The sequence below is a fragment of the Lagopus leucura genome, unplaced genomic scaffold, assembly GCF_019238085.1.
Source record: "Lagopus leucura isolate 7727_CA_CO unplaced genomic scaffold, USGS_WTPT01 Super-Scaffold_100017, whole genome shotgun sequence".
NCBI classification, from domain to species: Eukaryota; Metazoa; Chordata; class Aves; order Galliformes; family Phasianidae; genus Lagopus; species Lagopus leucura.
In genome coordinates, this window is record NW_024962271.1 from 12670002 (window position 1) to 12695687 (window position 25686).

At 38.6% G+C, this 25686-nt stretch overlaps 1 protein-coding gene across 4 annotated transcripts in view; it reads left to right on the forward strand.

Moving 5' to 3' along the window:
- Positions 1-25686, forward strand: part of FTO (FTO alpha-ketoglutarate dependent dioxygenase) — a 226093-nt gene that overhangs the window by 486 nt on the left and 199921 nt on the right. The gene's annotated exons all lie outside the window — the stretch shown is intronic.

Here is a 25686-nt window from a genome sequence, read left to right on the forward strand (position 1 = left end):
TGTAAAATCTTGTCGGCGACGTGTTGCATAGCTACACTTCTATCAACCAACTTAAAGCACTGCTTCTGTCTGCTAAGCCCATCCTAAATAAACCCTTCCAGATCTCCCGCGTTCACGTAGCGCCGTGACCACGCGCCCGGAGCAGCGCTGTTTCGCGCGTTGCACTGCGCTGCGATCCCCGTGCAGCGCTGTGTTTGCACGGAGCGGCGCGTGCGGGAGGTGCGAGTTTGCAAAGTGATCGCAGGGCGGTGCTGAGCGGGAGTCTCGTTCTGCTGCAGGGTTACTGAGAGGTTTCTAAGGTAACGCTTCAGCTTGCTTGCGTGGGATGCACGCTGGTTTTGGTGTTGCTATTAAAGTCTTGCTCTTAGTTATTTCACTGCAAGGATTTGGTCTCGCAGATTGCATCTAAATGCTTTAGTAAATGAAAACTAAAAGGGCCCATTTTCTAATTTGCTTCTTAGCTCTACAGGGCCAAGCTGGCTTTCTTCCTCACAGTCCTCAGCTTTCCCTCTCTGCTGAGAAGTGTTTCAATCCTGTTGTAATCTTTATGTATTTGTAAAAGCACACACATGTAAACTGTCCCATCTAGTCCAAGCCAATTAAACTGCAAGAAAAATAGACTTTTTTTCTTTGTACATCCAAGACCAGAATTCAACTATTATTTCATTGTTTATCCCAAACACATTTGGGAATTAGGATAAATCCTTATTGTTGGTAGGTTCTGGGTATTCTGAAAGGGCAACAAAAGGAGCCCTCAAAACGCCTGAGAACAAAGGGTGTGGAAGCAGGAGGGGTTATATGGAAACAAATGAACCTTTTCTCTTAAGGGATCATTGTCCTCCTGCAGTAATACAGACTGGTATTTTTTTATGCTCCTTAACTACCGCTGTTATCTTTGGGCTCCTTGGCACCATGCTAGGTTCTCCCTTCAGTCCCTGAGTTGTTATGTTGTCCACCAAAAAGTCATAGAACTACAAAATGTTTTAGGTTGGAAGGAACCTTAAAGCCCACCTGGTTACAATTCCCCGCTGTGGGCTGGTTCCCAGCTGCTGCCCAGGATCCCATCTGACCTGGCCTTGATCACTTCCAAGGGTGGGAAATGCACGCTGAAGGTAGAGGAAGTGTGTTCCTACTGCATTGGCACCGCCAGGGGTTCCATCAAGAGGTCCTAATCAAAAAATGTTCTTTGTTCGCCCCAAATATGAGTGAGGTTAACCCAACCTCTCCTGGAGAGCAGGACTGAAATGCGGGGGAAGCGGTTGGACCAAGGGGCCGGTTGGGTTTCTGCTTCTCCTGGCAATTTTTCTTGTCTGAAGAATTAAATCTTGAATAAAAGTTTGTATTTTGCAATATTTGTGTGCTGCTAAATGCTGTCTTTCCAAAGCCTGGTAACTGGCTTTAGCTCTTTAATTACGTGATATGCTTCTTTTATATGGTAAGCTGTTCTTTCTCTTAAATTTTCATGGCTATAACCAGTTCTGATTTATGCTGTTGTAGAGGAGCATTTCAGTTCCAAGGATGTGTGGTAGGGATTTCTTCAGAGTGCAGTGCCGTTATATAGCATTTTCCACTCTGTAAATCACCCCCATTGGATTGAGTAAAATGGAATGCCCAGTTGAAATTGAACTATATGTGGTGATCCAAGCCCAGGAGGGCTCCTTCCTGTAGAAGGATGCAAAGTCATTACTGGGAAGAGGATCTGAAAACAAGCTGGGGAATCATAGCTGGAAGTGATCTGTGCGGCTGTGTTAAGCTCCATGTGTTGGTGGGTTGATGGTTGACTGACTTGGTGAGCTTAGAGGTCACTTCCAAGGATCTTATGACTTTCTTATTCTATGATTTTGTGTTGGGGATGGGTCACAGAGCACATGTCACCTTTGGGGATGTTGCATACCGTCAAATTCTCTAGTCTTTCCCACTGCAAATATTATTATGTTTAGAAACAGAGCTGTTAGAGGAGATGTTACTCATTAACAGGAGATGCTTTAAAATTCAGTTTTTATTAATCACTTCATAGTTATTTTTATTCTCTTTGCGTTGTTGTCAGAGCTCTGTTCAGCTTCCAGTAAGCTTCTGGTTCCCATGTTAAACAAAAGCAAACGTAAGTGTCTTGGTGGGGAGTCTAATTTTTTCTTCTTAGACTTGGCAAGAAAGCTGCAGTGCTGTTAGACTGTTATCTTGATTAGTTCATCTGTAACACATGGCTGGTTTCAAGACTTTGGTTGTCAAAAATGCTTGAAGTAAGTTTCAGTATGATATATGCCAAGTTCTAGGAACTACATCTATATACTTCCTCTTGCCACTGTTTGCATATTAAGGCCTTATGACATTGCCGTAAGAAAAATGGGATGCTCAGTTAGTCTGGAGTATTATTTTCCTTTACTTGAAAAGGATTACATTGATGGCCCAGTTCACAATTACCTTGTGTAGCTGTTTATGCTAATTCACATTGCTGGGAAACCAAAACCAGCTTCAGAGAATTTATTCTGCAGACATTGCTGTTATATTTATACAGCTCCCAGTGCAGCTGGGACCCCAATCCAATAAAGTTATTGCTATACAAATAATAAATGCATCAATATGCACATATCTGAATATTCACAAGGCTTTTACAAAGATATTCATGTGTGATTTCACATTTGCGAGATGTTAGACGAAGTGACAAGGCAATATAAAGCTTTAAATAACCCAAAGCTTTGCATGTGTTTTATTTACAAGGAGTAGCAGGGAACACAGTAGCTTGGCTAGATTTTGATGAAAAGTTATGTTTCCTGCATCATCTTCATTTTTACTGGCTGGAAAAGATTACTTATTTGAGATGAAATATGTTGCTTCAACATATTAATTCCAAGGGGCAAAAAAAAAGTATTCTCAGAATACTTAAGAGATTTTAGGATCAGTGATGAGAAATATTACCCAGACCATGAAGTGCATCAACTTCATCTGTTCAGAGTTTGTTCAAATATTTCATTGTTTTCTTGTTTTTTCTTATTCTGCCTTTTAAGACATAAAACATTAAATTTTCCAATTGACAGACTAAATGGATTCCTTTAGGAGTTGTATTTGGGCAAATTAAAGTTAATGAAACAGCTTAGATACAGTTAAATAAGCTTGTTGTCATGTCATATTTCTGCTTAGGTAGATGGTGTGCGGGTTTTTTTGCAGAATCAGCAGCCAATATGCCAGCAGCAATTTTGGTAGTAATCACATTATTGGTCCATCTCATTATTAATGGCACAATAATTAAGAAATAGTGTTGTTTGTAAAATAACACACGATTTGTGTATTGGAAATGGTCAGGTAGAAACCTTGCATATGCAGAATAAAATATAAGAAAGAACGAATGGCAAATGTTCCTCGCTTTTAAATTCATCACGCTCCTGCTGCTTAAATTGCCTCAGCTGCTAATGCTGGAACCATTACAGTAATGGACTTGGCAAATGAAGGAGAACCAAGACATACACACTTTATTACTGGAGGGGTAATTTTCTCTTCATCTGTAATAGCAGCAGTGCCTAGTATTGATCGGACCATCAAGATACTAATCCTCTGTAAAATTACTTGTTATAACTGAAAATGTGTAAATCCAAATCAGTCTGTGTCCTGACTTTCTACTTACTCTGGAATCCGGAGTGGTAGATGGTTTATTTTTTGTGATTTAAGGCCTTTATATTGATGGTAGTAAGAGCTTCCTTTGCAAGAGTGAGTGCTTAATCTTAGCAATGGCCCAGGGTTGTCTTTTTGCTTTAACTAGAACATCACCCACTTAATTAAGGAGTGCGTGTCTATCTTCCTTCTCTGAATTATGTTGGTACTTAAACTCCCCAGATTTATTAAACATGTTGTTTTACATCCAGTCTCTTGTTTTTTGCTGTAAATAAGAACAGATCTATGTTTTACGTCTTGTAACATCTTGGAGCTGAGAATAAGAGAAGAGTGGATACTGAAAACATGAATTTGTGTTTTGTTGTCTGTCGCCTGTAAGGCCATTGCGTGTAAGAGGAACACCAGAGGAATCAAGTGCCAGAGGTCTAAGAGGCTTCAGCTTACTTTGATGCTGGTGGTAGTGACCAAAACTAGTGAATGGGAGCTTTTCTTAGCATGTGCTATATGTGGGTATGCCCTCTTGGGCTGGTTATTAAAGTTTTTTTTAGTTTTTCACCTACATCATCTTTTTTCTCATTCATAGAGGTGTGTGTTAAGATTATAAGCACATGTCTGATACTTGTTACAGCCTTAACCAAGTGAAATTTAGATTTTTTTTGGCTTAGTAGTGTGCCACGAGTATAATCACAGTTACAGTGTACCAGCTGAACGGGTGAACCTCATAGGGCATGGCTCCATTAACCCTGACCCTTCGTCAGACTTAAAATGGACTCCTGCCACATCACAGCAATGGTAGGTTAGGGAGTCCATGCTGGAGGTTCTGGAAGTGGGGTGATAAGCAAAACTGGATGATGATTTTGAAGAAATAGGTACTGTGCCACGCATTTTAGGAATTTTTGGTTTTGTAGTAGATAAAAAAACATGTTGGTTTTGCCAGAGCATTTATCTGCTTATTCCCTCTCCTTTCTTTTTCTGCCTTAATTGAACTTAACGTTTTCTGAAAAGATATTGTGGTACTTTTCTGGGCAGCCCTTCTCTCTACGAGAAGTAAACTTGTCTTCTGCAACTTTACAGGCACTGGTGAGCTCTGCTTTCTGTCAAATAATAAAAGGCTTAATAGGACCTTAGCAGGTGTTTACAATCCAATGTAAATTCAAGTTTTGGTATTTTACAGTAAGAAGACAGGCAGTGCATTCTGAATATTTACTGCATTTTCTGGTTGTGAAGGGGATTTCCTTTTACCTGCCTTTAAGCAGCTGTGGGGTTGGTTATAATGACTGGTGGTATTCAAAGTCTTTCCCAAGCCCTAAGTGGAAGTGCCGATCGTGGCAATGCAACAGAAGTAAATCCAGGAAAAGCAAAACCCTTTCCTAGGTTTCTTGCAGTCTGTCAGCTATATCTGTGAGTGATTTCAAGGGAAGGGCAGATGCAATTCCTGAAAGATGAGATTTGCTGATTACTTTAATTCTTTGTGTGCCTCAGAACACTGAACTTTTTCCCCTTCAATTAACGTGTGAACTGAGCAGTAGCTGTTAGCCTAGTTTCAGTTCATGTGTCAAACAGCATCTTCCCTATAACCTTCTAGAGTACAGCAGAGCTTCTTGTGTGATGGTACGGTGGTTTGGAGCATTTTCTTAAATGTACTGTTCAAGTCTTCTGGATAGAAAATGATAGTACTGTAATTAAAACAAGTGTTTTTGAAGTTATTGGAACGTTACTTTGGGAGGAAACTCTTTTACCCTATTTAGTATTCACTTATTTTGCCTTCATACACATACAGCACTTTTAATAAAAGAATGACATCTATACCTGCTAGAATTTGCTCGGTTTCATTTTGCCCTTTTGTTTGCTGCTCATCCCACCACTTTTATTTAAGACTGTAAAGTTACTTCAGTGTAACTGCGGTTGTCACCTTTGCCCTCAGCTAATCAAATAGTTTACCTGGAGGGAAACATTTATCTCCCACTTTCATTATTATTATTTTCGTAGCTGTAAAGATATATATTTTATGTCTGCAGAAGGCTGTAACAGTGAAACGAGGTATTGATCTGCTGTATTTGGCAATTTCTTTCCACCTTGCCATCGATATCATGTCAGCCTCTGTCTGTACTGTGGTTGACCTCACAAATAGCTCTTTATGTTCCCATTGGATTCAAATGATATACTATTCTCAAAACTAAATCAATGAATGATTATAAAGTTTTTAGTATTATTTCATAAGCCCCAGGCAACTGGTACTTCATGTGGTGAATACTTGAAAAGATATCTGATTAAGAGATGTTGCTGATTCTGTTCAAAGGTTTAAAATTGTGTTGAAATCAAACAACCCCATAGTACTAAGTTCAGGATCTGGTTTGCATATTTCCTTACAGATACTGAAACTACTGAAGCTTCTGCCTGTAATTCACTGGAGAGACTCCAGTCTACAATGGCAGGAGATTTTACTTCAAGCTAAACCACTGCTTCTGATACGTGCTGTGATGAGTGCAAAAATTTAATGCACTGGATCTTAGCAGTCAAAGATCATGAGTGGTAGTACACTGTGTGCTGTGCTTTGAGGGGGAGAAGCTGAAGTAAAGATCAGAAAAGGTTTTAGTTGCCAGAAAGTGAACAGTAGTAAGTCTAAGCAGCTCTGCAGCAGAAAGCCATTGCTCATATTGCTGTGTAGTCATACACTTGGAGTGTGCTTTTTTCTTTTTGGTACTGTGATGACTAGTTCAGTGGACACGTACCTTTTATGTATGTTCACTGCTCTGTTTCTTGCCTCTGGCATATTAAATGTATACCATATTGGTGAGATTGGTTCTTTTGTTTAGATCTTAGCTCTTTTCTTCATAACGATGGTGATAGTGAAACATTTGGGCAGGAAGAGGACCTGGAGAAATGTTAAGTTAGCTCTAACTTCTCCCATTCCTTACAGCAGAGTCTATTAAGCTTGGCAGCCTTTTGGTATATATTCTTTCATTTCCTAAACTTAAAGCTACTGTTGTGTGAAACATAGCCCTGTGATACAGTCGCACTGACACTGTCTTCATAAATCACCTCTGTGGTAGGGAATTTTTTTTTTCCCTCTACAAGTTAAAGTACAAAAGGAAGTTTAGGAAGATATTGTTATCACAAGTGAATGGATGGCTGTGGATACGTTGCTTGCATTCTTTATGACTCAGATGTGTGTATGCAGTAACTCCTGTTCCTTTTGGACAGGATTGGACTACCTGAAGTTCCTGAATGCTGGAAAAACTTCTGAATGTGGTGAAGTATTGGAACAAGCTGCCCAGGGAGGTGATGGAGGCAGCGTCTCTGGAGCTGTTTAAGAATAGCATAGGTGTCATTCTGGGTGATATGGTCTAGAGCCATCATGGGCATGAGTTGATGGTTGGACTAGATGATCTTAGTGATCTTTCCAACCTTAATGATTCTGTGGTTCTCTAGGTGCTGAGGTGTCCATGTGATAGAAGAGTCAGGAAGTGATGTAGATGTGCAGTAATGTTATGCTTTTCATTAATGAACAGTTAAGTCAGGATGTCCAGAATTGGGGTCTGGAAACTTCAGAAAAATGCAGAAATATTTCAGGCTTGATTTGAACCCGATTGAGAAATGAAATAGAGGAAGTGAGTGGGAAGAATAGAGATATGATAGCGATAACCATGCAAGTCCCCTCCTGCCCTTCTGGGGTATAGAATGCCTTGATGAGATTTTCCCACATTTATTTTTGCTTTAGACAAGGCCTGCTAACCTATCTATGTAGGAAAGCCTTGGAATTTGTCCTTTTGTCTGAAATCCATTGGATTATGATTTTATGCTTGTGGTTTCCTTAAAGCCATTCATTGTGTTCAAGAAAGGAAGTTAGTCATCACCTTTCAGTGAAGTGTTGTCTGTATGGTTTGTGCCATGGAATGTGGGGATGTCATCCCTTCCTTAAGGTTTGAGAGGTGCACGTCTGCCTACATGCCAGAACAATGGCTTTAATGCTTCACAATCTAAATGTGCTCATCCTAAATAATGAAGTTTCACTTTCTCTTCAGTTTGTAATTCAGAGCTTGTGAATACGTTCCTTAATGCATTGGTGCCATGACAGCAGTTGGCACAGGACAGTAGTGTCACAAACGGGGTGATGCCAGCGACCCGGTGCTGAGGAACAAGCCGTTTGCATGTCGGTCTGTTGTTCCAGGGCAGTGCTTGGCCCTGGAGGTGCGGGAGGGATGGGCTGCTCATGAAGAGGGCACGAGGAGCTAACCTGTATGATCCTTTGTCAGCGTGATTAAATTTGGTGTCAAGCATGGGTTTGTATGAAAGATGAGAGGCATCACTGTTTATCTAATAATAAAAAGTGTTCCTATTTTTCCTGGAGTCTTTTATATGTTAATAGAGGCGAATGTGAATATGGGCACATAATTTAAATGTATAAGTAAAAAATATACGTCTTTACTGCCAATGAGTTAAAAGTAAGACGTATGTTTTATGCAAAATACTGCAATTTCATTGTTAATCACATTGTTCAAGCCATAACTCCACACCAAACAGTGCTTTTAAGCAAATAGAAAATACTGCTACTGGACCATTTGTAACAGAAAGGCTCGGGATATTTAGAGACTGATGCAAAGTGTTTATTTGTGTGCCTTAACGTATTCCTGTGTGGCAAAATTAATATAAAATGTAGGATTACAAATCCAAGTGATTGTATTAACCCCAATTAATAAGGCGCTCCTTTTTTCTTCTAGAGGAATCACCGCTATTTAATAGAACAAAATATTTCCCAAATTATATCCATCATAAAGGCATCGCGTGAGAACTGAGAAATTATTGTAAAATATTTGAATGTTTTTAAATATTAAAAGAAAGAAGTAAAAAAGTTTGGATGCCTTTCTCCTCTCTCCTTCTACTCTGCCAAATCTGGCTTGTTTAAAACAGCTGCTGAGAGTTCTGTTTAACGTTGTACTTTGCATGCATTTGTGATTTGAAATAAGAAAAAGAGAAATTTATGACAGACAGTTTGAATGGCATGCTGTCAGTTTGGCTCTTCATGAATTGGCAGCGGTCTCATTTAGGACCTCGAGATACGTGTCTGCCTGGACAGAATGAGAGCGCTTTGCATGTTCTGCGGAAGACAGCCACTCCTTGCTGCCTCGCAGCACTCACTGGTGCATGACAGTTGCCCTTCATTGCTGTCTGCGCAGAGCTTAACCTCTGACCGCCCACTTAGTGGCTGTGCAGCGGCTGGAGCAGGCCAGGCTGCTGGTGAATGACGGGCATCGGCCTGCAACGTGCCTGTCATTATCGGGCTGTCAGGAGTAGCCTGCCGTTGGGCTCCATCACGGCTCGAAACCCATGTGCAGCAGTCCATAGTCCTTAACTTCCAGGACTGTCAACAGAACGCTCAAATGTGCATAAAAAATGCGTATTGAATATGTCTTTGATCATAATATAGGAAGATATTTTTTGTGTGCGCTAAATGTATTCGTGCGGCTTTCACGGGGCCAAGAGGTTGAATCTGCTGCCATGGTAAGAAGTGAACTGTTGTCTCCTGTGGTCTGTTTCAAATAGCACAATTTAGATTTGAACAGCTCTGCCAGTTAAACCCTCAGCTTGTCTTGCGTATCCTATCAGCTCTGCAGCCAGCAGTGTAAGCAGCACGGTGCTCGACCAGTGGTGCCTGAGGTTAGCTGTCAAACGGCTCTGTTATTTGGGATCTTGCTGTAATGTAATAGTATAGAAGAAGTTCAGGCTACGTGATTTGTGAAGTGGTTGTGAGAAGTTAAAATGGCTGAAATTTATTTCAGGTGCCCCCCCTCGCTTTCTCCCCAACAGTGTGAGAGAAGATAGGAATTTTCATAATAAAGTAAGAAACTGAAGGCAATGTAAAACAGTCTTTTTTTCTCAAGTACAGAATACATTGAGTAAAAGAGCATCAGAATTAATTGCAAAGACATAGGAAGGATGGACTTCACTAAGTAATAAATGCCTGCTGTTGATAATATTTAACGAGCAGATATATTTTCTAATAACGAATGCTAAAGGCTTTGGGGCTGAACCTCACCCTTAATTAAATGACAGAGAATTGTAGCACTGCACTAGTTAGGAACGTAAGCTTGGTCTGCAAGTGAATCCTTTTAACTAACTATCATATAGTAACAAATACGGAGAGTGGTTTCATGTTTGGAAGGGTCATATCCTGCTTTAGCATAATATTTACTAGTCACTTGGGCAGAACAAGCTAGCTGCAGTTTATTTGTTCAGTTTCTTCAGGCATCAGATCAGTTTATCTTCTCTAAATATCCCAGTTTCTTCTCATATGAAATGTTTTATCGAAATGACATCACAGTCTATAAATATCATGGTCTATCACAATTCACTGGAGCTTTGTCATAATGGGCAATGTATCCAAAGTGCAATGACTGCATTATCTTGCTAATTGCCTGTAAGATGCATTTTTTTGCCATTTTGAAATGTTTCCGTGCTAATTAAGCAAAGTCAACAAAATGGTAGGAAGTGGTTAGGCTGGTTCATAGCCCTAAGTTTTCCTTTCATTATATTGTGCTCTCCATATATTTTAAAAACCAAGTTTGTGGTTTCTGTGCTTACAATATCACTTGCAAGAAACATCACGTGCACTGATCTAAACTATTAGTCTTAGTTGAAATAGCATTGTTCTTTAATAGCAGTCCAAGTCTTTGACTTCAGTCTTTGATGCATTAATGTGCCTCGTCTGAAGTATAAAATGTGTATGTCTGCATCACTGTGCGCATGTATGTGTGCATAAAGTAAATGTACAAAGTTCTTGGACAAGAAGAGTGGTTGGTTAGTAGGCATGGAAATAACATTCCGCTAAGTAACTGAATAACAGCAATTATTTTAAGTTTTAGTTGATTCTCTCTTAAGAGATCTGTACCTATGGATTACCTCCTGGTGAAGGATAATTAAATTTAGGCTATATATACAAATAAGCACATAAACAGTGAATGCTTAAATGATGAACCACTGTATTTGATGCTATCTCTAAAGACAGAATTCTTTGTTGGCCTACATCACTAGAAATATGTTAGCAAAACTAATCGAAAGATTGCCTGGACTTTTTCCTCAAAATAGCGTGTTCTTCCCATTTCAGAAAGATGTTTTTTGTTGTTTCACTGTCCAAATCAAGCTTGCATTTCTTGTGGGAGTTAGTTATACTTCTTGTAGCTGTGTTCCTGGGGGAAAGAAAAAGCAAACACATTCTTAGAATCTTTAAGTACTAATGCACTATTTCTCCTAATCCAGGGTTGTTCTTTTGCCATTTTTGAAGTAACATTTCCTTCTACTGCATGGAAGAAACTGACCATCATTATTCAGTTTATTGCATCTTTGAAATTTGTTTGAAAGAGAAGTCATTCTGTTAGCATTGTCCACATATGAAGAACCCTGCCATAAAAGCATCTTCCAACTTTTAGATATTGGAATTGAATGTTTAAAAGCAAAGGGACAGTGAGTAAAGATAACTGGCGTTGTTTTGTTTTGCTTGTGGTTACAGTATCTGGACTGAAAGCAAAATGTTTTAATCAAGCAAAGAAGCTCCTGAAGTTCACTTTGGCAGGGCAAGAGATGAACATGGGCTTTTTATTCCTACTTCCAAAAATGTTTGGAAACTGTGTGCATGCACTTGAGAGGTTAGGCATCTGTGATCCTCTTTGGTGTTACAGGAGAAAAATGAATCCTCTGATGCAAAATAAAGGAGGGCTGGATACCTTAAGGGAAGTGCTTTGTTGTCACCTACAATCGCTGCAGTACAAATATCAGCTTGTCACAAAGGTTGAGACCTTTGTAGTGCATTCTTTCAGGATACAAATCTTCTCTCTTCTGGCTTTAATGCAATAGCTGTGAAATATCTGTATTAGGTAAAATAGAGGTTCAGGCACCTTTAGGGCACTGAATTCTTATCTCTTTTTACTAGCAGTGGTGTCAACATGCACTAAAATGTGGTGACCTACTCTCCTCTTTGATAAAAGGAAAATGACCTGTCTACTGTGGTCGGTGATAGACTTGCCCAAGGCAGATTATATTGTCACCTTCTTTAGTATTGGCATGTAGGAAAATAAAGAAAGGCCGGGATATTTCTGTTTACTGTAGAAGTATTTGACATTTCTAGCTACTGATAAAACACACTCAAGGGTAGAAAGAGGGAACTGGTATATGCATCTAAACAAGACTGCAAAGAAATGCAGAGATATTTTTATTGTGTGAGCCCTTGGTGTCACAGGACACATGATACTTATCAAGAGATTCCTTCTTACAGCTGCAGACACCCAAGGTTCAAGTTGTGCATTTAACCCTGCTTTTTGCTTGTCTGTGGCCTTTTTGTACACAGAAAGCTGACATCTCTTGTGTGGTCTTGAACTTGTGATGTAACTGTGTACTGTGCAACAGACAGAGCTTAATCATGGATGTAGCCAGTACCAGCAGCTTCATGTTTGTGATGTCGTGGAGACAGTTGTTGTCTGATCCTGGATCATTTCTTCTGTAACACTTATAGTTTGTAACAATTAATTTAGCAGTAACTATGAATCATTGCTTGTAGCTGTGAACAATGCGATGTATAAATAATTTAGCTGGTTTAAGCTCTACACTGGAAACATCTCAAAGCATTAAATGACTTCAACCTGTAAGTAGAAGGTCTACAGTGTTCTGTAAATTAAATGAAGGTGATCTTCATGTTAATTTAAGACTGAAGAATTCTGTTGTTCTTTTTATTGATATTTAAAGTGGAATATGTTTTAGAAATGGTTAGCACCTTTGCAAGATGGTGATGTAATGTATGAAATCCTTTTTGTGTGAGTTCCTGCATAATAATTTTGTCTTTTGTTGGGAAGCTCAAAGTTTTTTTTGTTTTTCCTGAAGTGATGAAACAGGCCCAAATGAAATGTATTTACAGCATTCTCTTACAAATACAACGTCTTCCCATCGCTTAGGAGCTTTATGGGCCGTGTACTTGAATTGGTCACTTGTATCATTTGTTACTTTTCAATTTATTGTCTCAGATGTTCATGTTTCTTAAATGAGTACTTTAACAAAGTAATGGAAAGTGTAAAGTTACTGGGAAAATTGAAAAATAAGTTATTAAGATCTGTCCCCTTCAATGAGCTAATTTGGTTCTTGCTGATGAACTAATGTTATAGGAGTGAGACTCCACTGCACAGCACATTGGCTGCTGACATACCAATACTTCTGTTGGTGCTGGTTTGAATTGCAGTACAATATAATTAAACTAGGAAGTTCATATTAATTCTTATTTAAAGCAGATCAATGCAGTGTCGTGTTTAATCCTGAAAGTTCTGGCATTTTATTCCGTTTTTGTAGCCAGAACGATGTAACTGTCATTTTCCCAAACACGAAAACAACAATTTAATCCTTTCTCCTTTCATTACAAGCATGAATTAAAATACATGAATTAAAAAGAGAAAGAACAGTGGAGATGTAAGAAACTGGATTTATTTTGTGTTAGGAGTGTTTCTAAAGGTATCCTAGGAGGTAATAACTAGACATGGCTTTGCAGAACTTTCATCTTGAAATTTCTAGATGTATATGGAACTAAATAGTACATTGAGTACCACTTTTCTGGTCCTTGTTTTATGTAACTTGATTGAAGGAGCCATTTACGTTGCCAAGTTCAGGTATTTATCGTCATTTTTTCATAATCAGTATTTTTGCTGTTTTGTTTTTTTTTGTTTGTTTTTTAATATTGGTGCATTACAGAAGTTACATTAAGAAGTGGAGATAATCCAATTCCTAAGAGTAATTTGGAGATTTGAGTCAGTAGCGGAGCTGGGCAATGAGCAATGAACGAGCAAAACAAAAACTACCAAATAGGGACTTGCTGGAAGATGCCAGAATGTTCATATGAGGTAATATTTATTTTGGGAGATGATTAAATAAGTGGAAAACTGACACAACTGAGTGGTGGAGAATCAATAATATGTGAATTAAAATGCAAAGCAGCTATTGGGTTCCGGTGTGACATTGTAGCACTTATTTGACTGGAATGTAAGCAGCGTTGTGTAAACTATATCATAAATGCATTTGCGTGTGTCTTGCTTTTTATAAGGCTTGCTGTCACTCTGAGAAGGAGCTAGTGCTGCAGTGATGAGTGAAGGGCTCAGATGCTCCAATTTCAGTTCTGATCTGTCTGGAGTGACTGCTGTGCTGAAGAGGGCAGGAAGAACAGCTCTTCCAAACCCAGAGCAGGAGAGCACTTCTGCTCCTCTCTTTTTCATTTTTGTCATCTGAAGTCTTATTGGAGATGGCTTTTAGAAAAAAGGTTGTGGTTCTGCTGTGTTTTATATTTGCATGAATTCAGATGAGGCTATTTAGCATGTAAGTAGATGAACGTCTTTAAAGGCAACTCTTTTTTCATCTGGGCATCTGTTAATACTTGTGAAAGATAACGAGCAGGAGAAGTAAGTACTTCTTGGGGGGGAGGAGTGGAAGGGCTATTCAGGGGTGAAATGTTACCATAGTTAACCAAAAAGAAAGTTCCAAACATATTGCTTGAGAATTCTCATGGCCTGCCTGTGTGTAAGCCCCTGCAGGGGCTTGGCCATGGAGTCCTTCTGAGAGACACCTGGCTGGAAGTCTGAATGGCTCAGAGCCTCTTCATTTATTTCTTGAAAACTTCTTTTGCATATGGAATCATTCCTTCCCCTGTGACCTAGGCCTAGTTTTTTCTCCTTTCCTATTTACTTTTGGAAATCCTTGGGATTTCCAGATTCTATCTGTATGTGCAAAATTGCAGACCTTTGCATGCATAATAAAAGCTCAATGACTTCTTGCCAGTGCTGTGATTATTTCCCATGCATAATACATTCAGTCATACTGTGCATATGCAGTGACAAAACAAGCAAAGGGGAATGAAGGATCCCTATGGATGATGTCTGGGAGAGAGTTCCTGTCTCGCTGTCAAACGTTTGCCTCTCTGAACTCCCTGTAGATCTTTCTCCTTGGGCTCTATGCCAACAGCAGCATCCTCCCCATCTGGTCTGTATTGTGAAGCTGGAGCTCACCTCAGTCTTTTTAGTCTCTAACTGGAGAGTTTTGCAAATCTACCAAGAGATAGAAAATGCAGAAGAGGTGGCGTTTCCTTCAGGCACCTTTCTGTAACAGGACCTTTGTATTTGCCACTCTTAGTGTTTTCCTGTATATGAAAAAAAAGTAGCACACTGATTACAGAAACGCTGCAGAAATGTTGGTCAGTTGACTCAGTGCTAAACTCAGGGCTTCTGTTGTGACTGTTCTTCAAAATGTGCCGGACTCTTCTTGGTTAATCTTTGAGCATTACTCAGCTGTGTTTATAGCAGGCCGTATTGTTCTCTGTGCTTCTACAAATGATTTCTAGGCATTACCAAATGTGCAGTAGGAAAAATGTTAAAATATTGGAGGTAATAAAAAATTTAGCTAAGACCGCTGAAGCTCTCAAACTAGAAAATTACCTCAATCTCTGTTCTGACATGAGCAGTCACTGTTGCAGCCTCTAAACTGGGATCACATGCTGCCTGTAAATGTTAACAAGAAGCCTTAGATAACTTGTACTGACAACCCAGTACAGCTTTGTGACATTATGCTGGCAAAACTGTGTGTCGCATTTGTAGCTACATACGTGGGAAGGTACCGTGCGTTTTGCTAACTGTAGTGTTGAGGCAGGTGTCGTGATACGATGTCATGCTGCACGTAACTGCATCCTGGTGAACAGCTTATTTATCTATTTCTCATTAAGTTGGTAAATCAAGTAGTTTTTGCTGTTGTTTTAGATACGAACTGACAGGGATAAAATATAATCTGAATTCTGGCTGGTTTCCAGCGTTTATCAGTGATGAAAAATTGCAGATTAGTCTGCTTATATGATCAGAACATTTACACAAAGGATATATTGTTACAGTTGTCGGTTTAGTTCTGATTATTACTCACTATGTCTATTGCAATTTTCTCATTATTATTGTTATTGAGCTCCATGTGTAATAGATGGAATTACTTTGTCCACCATTTATTTTATGAATAGCCCACAGAAACATCAGTGTTAATAATATTATCCACTTAATGTACACAACAATTTATAATATGGGTAGAAGAATAATGTGATGCACTGTTCAAATTTTGTTGGCATGAGATAAATGGATCTAGTGCATTTCTATTGGTAAATGCACTGTTAAAATTCAGGGGGTTTAAAAAAATGCAGAAAAAGTCAAAGTGATTGCAACTGCTGTTATCTAATATGTGAGTGAAATGATACACACTCAAAACCATATCTTTTTATGTTGGGAGAAAATTTTCCTTTTTGAAAGAAGGAAATGAGAGCATCTGTTTTGCTTATTTATTAAAAATATATTCTGCTAAGTAAGTGAACTAGGTGGGAGAACTTCAGCAATTTGGCTTCTTTGGCCAGTAGTGCAGGAGGTGGATATTAAGTGTAGTTAAGCTAAACTTAACATCCTGGTGAGTTTTACATACAGCTCCAGTTAAATGAGCACCAACAGCAGGCTGTGGAGGAGGTGAAGTAAGGCCTCAACCAGTCTTCCATCACTTGGAATCCTTCATTTGGGGATTCCAAAAATTCATCTTCTCTCAATTTTCATTTCCCAAATATACAGACTTGAGCAGTCTGAACAGCAGTATCCTTTCTTCAGTCAGTTGGTTGTGTTTTTTTTTCCCCCCACCTAATTGATGGTAGTGGTTTATGTATTTCAGGATAAAAGAGACTGGACTGCCCCTCTAAAGCAGTACTTGAAGATTTCTGTAGGAAGATATATCAGATTGTACGGTTCTGCAGTTTTGGGACTCCTATTTGCATACAAGATTTGTCTATTTATCACCCATCTCTGGTTCACCTTTTCCTTTATTTTCTAAGAATTTTAGCTAATTGTGTCATTGAAGCAGAAGTTACTTTTGCTTTTTGTGAATCTCTTGCACTGAAAGACAGGCACCAATCAAATTTTAGCTAAGTAGAAATGACTTTTTGGAAGTCAGCAGAAGCTTCTTAGTCTTTTCTACCTGATTCTGTGGAGCTTCTTCATCTTTAAGATGCCTTTTTGAAAATGTCTTACAGGTAGTAAGGATGTGCCCTGGGTTTCGTGTAAGTGCATTGAAATATTAAGTCAATACATAGAAGTACAACCAGGAGTGGTTTTTTTTTTCCCTGAATACAAAAGTATTTAAACAAAATCTCCATTGAATGTTATGTAAAAGCTATGCTGTTTGAATCTGAGAATGTAAAGATAAGGCTTTTGATGTGTTGAAGTATATGATGTGAGAGTAGCAGTTCTGATATCTTCTTTGCTTGGTTAAGACAAGCTTGATAGGTAGAGCTAATAAGCATTAGGTTGACTTGTAAGGTTATAAAAGTGTTATACTAGGCTGAAGAAGGGCTTATGTATCCAAAAATCTAGTTTGACATTCTCCAGCGATTTTGGTTGATCTTACCTTGCCTGTAGCCAGCATGGCCACGCAGCAGCCCAATGTATTTTGGATTACTTGGATCTCCGTGTCCCCTTGTTACATGTTAAATACATAGACACCATTATATACTTCCCAACAGGCAAGCTGTGCTATGCAGGCTAGTAATTTTTGTTGCTGAAATAGCATGATTCATCTATTGTTTAACTTTGTAGATGCCAAATGCATCTCAGAACTTGATTTTTTTTTAACGCAGTTTACAAATTATACTTCAACTGCAGTAACTTGGTTTCACTGAAAGTTTGTGCAGGAAAGTATACTCTCATATCTACTAAATTATTTTTTTTAACTAAATGTCTACACAATCTTCTTGCCATGAGAGGTCATAAGGACATGTTCAGAGTTGACTTTCTTAGAAGTACTCATAGCAGATTAATCTGGCCATTCTGAGCTGCCTTTTAGTTCAGGGATTTCTATACACCAATTATGTAGTAGAACTTTGGACTGGCCAGCAGATTGCAGAGGGCTATGTGGTGTGCTGCTCTTAGCCCCCAGAAGTACCTCATGTTTCAGTAGGAGCTGAAATGTTGTGCTCCATGTGCACATGCTTTGTTTCCAGCCAGTTGTGCAGTATTGCCTACTGCTTGTTTGAAACTATCAACAGTTCTGTGCAAAGTAAAGGTATGTGGCCATTATGTAATAATCAAAAAAAAAATCACAGCACACATCTGATACTTGAGCAGAATTTTTATCTTCAGTGTTGTTTGGTTACTCTATCAGCTCTTTTCGGGTATTTTTTTTTTTTTTTTTTTTTTTTGCTTACCACAGAAAAATTACATCAAATGCAGGATAACAGAACACTGTCAAATGAAGAAGGTTTTATATGGACAGCATGAGACAGGAACAGAAAGATCCAGTGCACTAATAGGCATGCTCACATGAGCTACCTAGTCCATTGACAGTTTTTTCCTTTGTTCTCCCTCTCGACCCACTTTCTGCCAGTGATTTGTGACATATTTTGCAGGAGATCAAATAAGCCCTTGACACCTGATTGCAATGTAGTGCTTGTTTACAGTTGCATTTTTGAAGGACCTCTAGACAAGATGGAAGGTTTTACTTAAAGTAATTAAATTTGCATTTGCTCTGTGACAGGAATTTTCTTATATATGCATCCTGTTGAGCAACTTTTACTGTAATTGGCCATGAAGTACCAAAAGAAAGATGCAGGTAGACAAAATCATTTTTGCCTACTACTAAAATCTGTCATTGTATTTCAGAAGGACCGGCTTGTATCTGGGTTTGCACCAGGTTCTTTGAAATACAGGAAAGCCCACTTTTTGGAAGGGGGAAAGGAGAGAGTTCCCAAACATTGGACCTTGCATTGGATCCCCCTACACTACCTTAGTGGGGCTGAATTTCTATATTGCTTGCAATTAACAGTAATCTCATTTATAATTACTTCTGCCTTCTGAAGCATTTGTTACTGTTTTGCAGTTGTCTGTCTTTGTTTTTGGGCATGGCTACCTTTTGTCTTTGGGCATCTTTTTTCTTTTGTCATCTTGATTTTCATGATCATAAGAGGTAGATCTGATGTGAGGTGATGCAGCTGTGCCAAGTACTGGCAGTGTGCTCCCTCAGGTTGGCTCTAGGTTGGACCAGATGTGAGTGCTCCTACTTATATCTGCAAAGCTTGTTGTTATAGACAGGCTGCATTTATATGCTAGTTTAGGCAGAATGGATTTTTGATTGAAATCATTCATATGGAAATTTCTTATTTTTTCTTTTTTTTTTAAAAAAAAAAAGTTTTGAAGCAATCTTGAAGAAAGAGGACTGGAGAAATAAGCTTTAGTAAAACTGATCATATTCAAACAGGAAATTGGAATTGGATAACAGATTCTTCTGACTCCTAATCTGTACTGACCAACAGGAGATCCTTTAAGAGCTTGCTAATCATAATAGCAGTGATGGGAAAAAAAGTAAACCTTTGGCTAGCACTACAAAAATACAAAAGAATGTGTTGTTTTTCCTTCACTCAGCCATTTGTTACTTTAAGTGTTTACTTGTCTTTTTGCCAGCAAAAATTCTGGAGTGGGCTCTGGCATTAGCTGTCAGTTGTGCTTTGTTTGTTAGTTGATGAGTAGGCTAAGAACTCTGCTGAGGCTTTGCTCGGTGGCGTTCCTGTTTTCATCATACAGTCACTCTTTGTGGCCCGAAATGGGATGTGAGTCTGTTCTTCTCGGTACTACACAAATGATCTTTCCCAGATATGTGTGAAATGCTGGTGTTGTGACACATGGAATAGTTTGGTTAGTGTTACACAGCCCAAAATTTCTGTTGTCTTTTTTTCTTTCCCTCTTCATGTTATCATTTAGCCATTTAGTTCAGGTGAATAAGCACCAGGCTGTTGTATGTTGGCAGAAATTTCAGTATTTGACTTCACTTTATTCTAGAACCAAATAAATAATTAAGCAAGCATTTTATTTAGGGAGATAGGACTTCTTGCATATCCGGTCCATCACAGAGTCTTTAGTAGTCTGGTAGTTGGCAGCAAGCTTCTCTACTGATTTTCCAGGTAGTACTTAAAACAATCACTGAGTTACTGAGTTTAGTTCTTTACTGAACTGCTCTGTAGCAATGCATGGCTCCCAGGATTCTCACGTTTGCTTTCAACATGAGAATGTCTTAATGTGCTACAGGTCTGTGCTAATTCTTGTAAATTAGCAGCTAAGATGCACTAAGCAGATTAAATGTAAGTGAAGATCGCTGTATACAGTTCCAAGTACAAACTCTGATTTGAAAAATAAGGCTGGACTTGATTAAAAGAGTTCACTGTTAGCTTCTTGAAAGCAAAAAAACTGTTTGCTGTGATTAGTTCTTAGCAACTTTTGGTGACATGTTATGGCAAGATGCAACCTATCTGGGTGGAGTAACATAGCTGGTACTGTTGGGATTTCTTCTGTCAGTGAAATTTGAAGTAACATGTCCTGATGTCCCCTAATACCATTTAAAGTGGTTTTACGAGGACTAAGAATTATTTGTGTCTTGCATGACCTGTCCTTATTGCTACTTTTGAGTACAACATAAGTTAGAAGAAGTAATTATTTTCAGCCCGCTGACTACAAGCAAGATTAATAGCTTCTGAAAGGGCTGTAATGAAAGGCTGACCCAACTGGCTTTTGTATTACTCCTTGTTTATCCTGCACCCGTCTCTATCACCTTTGGGCTACAACAGAATGTAATTTATGTTAGCAGTGCTTTGTAGAAGGTGAAAGGGTGAAAGGCCATATTTTTAATGAGGATAGCCCTGATTGGGATTCAGGTTTAGAAATGTTGTGTGGTGGATTACAGTCAACAAAATTCATGTAAACAATGTAGTTGTAGAAAGGAGCAAGTAACTTATCTGACAGGAAATGGGACCTTGTTTTCTTACTGGGCATCAGCAAAGCTCAATTAGCAGAAGTTAAATAACAAGGAAAAGGGACTTGACTATCATAGTGCATAGGTTTTCAAGTCCAGTATACATTTTTAGTTTCAGTGTAGTGTTGGCTTTTTTGTCTGCAAAAATAGGGTGTTTTTTGTTGTGTTTTTTTTTTTTTTTTTTTAGTACAATCAATTTTTTTACTCACTTTGATTCACTTTGCTAAAATACAAAGAAAAAAGCCACAAGCATCCAAAATAAATAAAGATGTGTGTATATATCTGATTTCTGCAGGGAACAAACAAAATGACCACTTGTCACAGAGTCATACAATCATAGAATGGCCTGGGTTGCAAAGGACCACAATGCTCATCCAGTTCCAACCCCCTGCTGTGTGCAGGTCACCAACCAGCAGCCCAGGCTGCCCAGAGCCACATCCAGCCTGGCCTTGAATGCCTCCAGGGATGGGGCATCCACAGCCTCCTTGGGCAACCTGTTCCAGTGCCTCACCACCCTGTGTGAAAAACTTCCTCCTAATATCCAACCTAAACCTCCCCTGTCTCAGTTTAAAACCATTCCCCTTTGTCCTATCACCATCCATGCCTGTAATCAGCTGTTCCCCCTCCTGATTATCTGCTCCCTTCAAGTACTGGAAGGCCACAGTGAATTCATCTTGGACCCTTCTCTTCTCCAAGCTAAACAAGCCCAGTGTCCTTGAGCTTTCCTCTCAGGAGAAGTGCTCCAGCCCTCTGATCATCTTAGTGAAGATCATCGCTTGTCCCCAGAGCAGATATGCTGCACAGCCTCTCTGATCTTGTCCCTGTTGAGAAAGGTTAACAGCAGAACTTTGGGAACTTTCCTTTTGGAAGGGAAAGTTACATTACATTTGTGAGGTATGAGAAGAAGAGAAAGATTTCTACTCTGTGTAGTCAGAAGCTGATTTTAAAGAACTTGTAGGATTTGGGTTTTCATCACTCAGGTACCCGCCCTGTGTGAGTGCTGCTTCCCATGAAAGCTCCATCTCGCCTTTCATTTGTGCAGGTCTTCTTGCAAGTGACAAACTGCTTCAGTTATGTTTTGAAAGGGAACAGGAAATATTTCTACGTTTGTGAGTTTCACAAGGAAACAACTTCTAACCTATATACACATCACCTCTATGCAACATACGCACAGGGAAGAATGTCTGAGTTGTCCCCATTAGTTATTTTGTGGACAACTTTGTCTCTCTGGAAGATAATTTTATGAAAAACTGAGCTTTTGTTTGTTGTTTCCTACCATTTAATAACTTCTGTGCTAGAATAGAAAATGATTGTTAGCTTTTCCTTAGCATAGTAACTGTCGATAGTTGTGGACTATATAATGGTAACAACTGTTGTGCTAAACCAAGACGGGTGTGGGATTTCAGTACAGAAGTTTGAGAGAGCAGCAGTTTAGGCTGCATAAGCACTGCAAGACTTCAGAGAGCTGCTGTGCTGGAGCTTTTCTTTCTGATTTCACACTTCAGGCTGTATCATGCTGCGTCAACACTGAATATTGGTTTGTGCACCTCTATGACGAGAACTTTTTATTTCATGGTGAAACGTGGAGACCCTCTTCTAGTAGGTGGGACATTGGGCTCCTGCCCCATCTGCAGCCATTTCTGCCCGTCTTTGTTGAGGGGTCAGCCTCCCTCTGTCACACTCCTTCTCTGCACTGCTCTCCCCTGGGCCTTCCTGCTCTGCTGTCTGTTAGCAAGGAATAGAATCACACAGTTACTTTAAAGCAACATAATGTTGGGACTCCCCTTCTTTTCTTCAGTGTCAGTAGGTCTTGAACTATTAATGCAAATCTTCAAAACGATTCTTTTAAATTTACACTTGTTTTACATTATTTTATAATTAAGTTGTAGTTTTTAAAGAGAAGAAAGGAATGGAAGTTTTTCAAGTGATTAAATATTAATTTTATTCACACTTAACCCTAATTTACATTAAGAATGTTAACTGAAAGGCAGATCTTGTGAATTCAACGTTTTCATTTCCTTCTAGTCTTGTTGATGAATAGCTGGATCTTGTCATATGTTCATAAAGGGTGATTGTCCTCTGGGATAGAAGGAATAATTGTGCTGGCTTGCACTTCCTATGACTGTCTGTGATACTTATGTTTCCTAATTTAAAAAAAAAAAAAGTCAGTGGGGTTGTGGGTTTTTTTTTTTGGTCTAAACTAAAGCAAGGATTTCAAACAAAATTTTATTTTGGACCATTTAAACATTTCCCTAAGTCTCATATAGTTAATCATTCTTCTTTCATTCTCTTAAAAACTACAACAGATATACATTTAAAATGCTTAAAGATTTTTCTTTTGTTCTCCTGAATGAGATTTTTATAAGCTCTACTTACTTAGTTGCTTCTGTAGAAGTTTTACAAGCAAACAAACCAACTTCAGCAGCCTTGAAAGCCCAATCACTCCTGTATTGCCCTCATTTTTGTATGTAGGCAAAATTAAGACTGTAGACATATCTAATTCTTGTGTTTATATATTTCATATCTAGATTTCACACTCATACAAACTTAGAGGCTGATCTGAAGAGATGTGTTAATTCTTGGTAGGTCTTTTTACAGACGTGGCAATTTGTCTTGTCCTTGTCTTTGGTCCCTAGTAGGACTCTTGGAAATCTGATGTCTAAGGAATTTTCATGGAAGATGCATTATGGGACAATGTTTATAGAATAATATTGTATTTGTACGCTAGCAAGTGATAGATCTATTACATACAATACTTTGAACATGGCTAAATAGAAAAATGTTGCAATGCATATAAGGGACGCACTGACCTTTTTGTTTTGTTTCAGAGAATTACATAAATTAAAATGCACCCAGTACACTCTGACTTTTACTAGAAGTATCAAGTGCTATGGCTTATTGCATGTTCAGTGTGTACATGCACTGGAGGCAAACACTTGTGAACAATATGCAGTCTCATTACTTAAAAAAACCCAACTTTTTATTGGAGAGATACTTTAACAGTTTTTCATACTCTACAGTTAGACATTCTCACAAAAGATACAGACCTTTGCATGGTGTTTAATGAATTATTGAACTTCAAAGAACCTTTGAGAAGTAGGGTCTGCATGGGATGGAGCAGCAGACATGAAAAAATGCTGTCCTCAAATGTATCTAGCAGTCAGTAATAGATGCTTGATCAGACAATACGAGCACTGAGTGAATGACGGTAATAGCATTAAATATTTACATATAGCAAAAGCCTCTTGACAGCAGAAAAGAGACAGTTTCAGCAATAGGGTGAATAAAACCCAGTGCAATATAGTAGCCTTTCTATATGACAGCCATCTGTTAATAACAGCCAGTATTTTTCCATGAGATGCATGTTAAAGTAATTGCTTGGGACTTACGGTTGTATTTCAGTCTAGCTATTTTATGTGGCCCTTCAGGAGCCTGTAAGTAATTTCTATTATACAAGACATCAGTGTAATCTAGTATGGTTGATATTTGAATAAGAATTAATAACTGCATAATGATAATGTTTAATACTAAACAGAAGTACTTTTTGGCCTGTCTATTACTAAAACTCAGCATTGCTCTGCTTTAGCTACAATTACTGTAGTTTTACACTGCAGCTGGTAACAGGAGCTGTCATGTCAATCAGCTGTTCATGTCCAAAAGAAAGCTCCTCTATGGCTGTACTCAAAAGAATTCCTGCAAGAAAGCAGGAAGCAATATGCTTTTCTCTCCTTCCCTCTTCTTCTAGAGCACTTTGATGGAAGTGAACCTGTTCTATTGGTGTCCAGCATGCCCTCATTTCATATTTCTACAGTTGTAGAACAGTTGGTATTGCTTGTGCTGTGTTTTCCAAACTGGGTCCCACTTGCTGATCACGTGATTTAGAAAAGAAATTACTGTATCAGAAACACAGTACCGCAACTCAATGTTTATATTAAAGTGACAGCAGATGAATTGTGTTGAAGTTTCCTATGCTCTTTAATGCATTCTAAATTGCTATTGGCTACAAAAAAGAAACATGACTGTAAATTGATTCTTTTTTTTAATACTCTGAAGCTTGTATTATTATGATTAACCTAGTAACAGTTAATGGTCTGTAATTTCTAATAAAAACAATGTGGAAAACAAAGTAAAATGGAGCAACAGCAAGCCACTTTTTATTATATCAATTTATTTGTGATAGCAAAATGAGGTAGATTTAAGTGATCACTAAGGTTGTTTGATTTTTTTTTTTTTAATATCATCTAGTAAAGAGAATTCTGTGCAAATGTGTTTTATGTTTTTACTTAGAATTGTTTCTCAGCTTGATGATTTTGTTGTATGAAAGCAATTCATTTCTTAATACGCGGCTGTCTGTGCTGAAATCATCCATGTTTGTAAGTAATCAGCGTCTCTGAGACTATGATCATGAACATGGAAAGTCTAAGGCCTTATTTGTTTGAGCACTGATTAGTCATCGTAGATACAAGAGCAGATATAAATCTTTATGGAAAGAAACCTTAATCCTGGAGGCGTAATTTGAGAAGCCATGAGTAGAATTCTCTAACATGTAAGGAATAAGATTATTTTGTTCTTTCATTTGCCATATAAAGTAGGGGCAGTATTGATTCTTGTGGTAGCAGTTCAGGTCCTGAAGTGTGGTGTGAGTCAAATATCATACATATGTTTGCTCTACAGGTTTCTGATCTTTGTTTACTACTGTAAACTACTGTCTACTACTGAGTGAAGCTTTCTCAGTTTTCTTTCTAAGGGATTTTTAATCCTGCAGTGTCAAGGCTCTTCACATCATAAAATCATATCATTCCAGTTGAAACGACCCTAAGTTGATCTAGTCCAACCATCAACCCATCACCACCATGGTCACTAAACCTTGTCCCTCAGTACCTTTTGAATTTGGATTCAATTGGAAAATAAGAATTCCATTCCAAACAGCCTCAGAAAGCTTCCTCAATCCAAGCTTTCGCTTTCAATTTCATTTATAATTATACTGGATTATTTTAGCATTTCTTTTGCATTCTGTGCCTTTTACTTGACCTGAGCCCGTGAATTTCTGGGTTTTGTTGCCAGTAGGAATTTGTGCTGGAGTTCAACCTGCATCAATCAGTAGTCAGCATAAAATATTTCAGTTTCTTCCTGGACTAGGTTGCACCATAAAGTTCATTTAGTTTGCATTAAGCTAAGAATTCACGTGCAATACTCAGCAGAAGCACAGCAGGACAATGGAAATGTGAAATGGCTGCAGTCTCCATTACA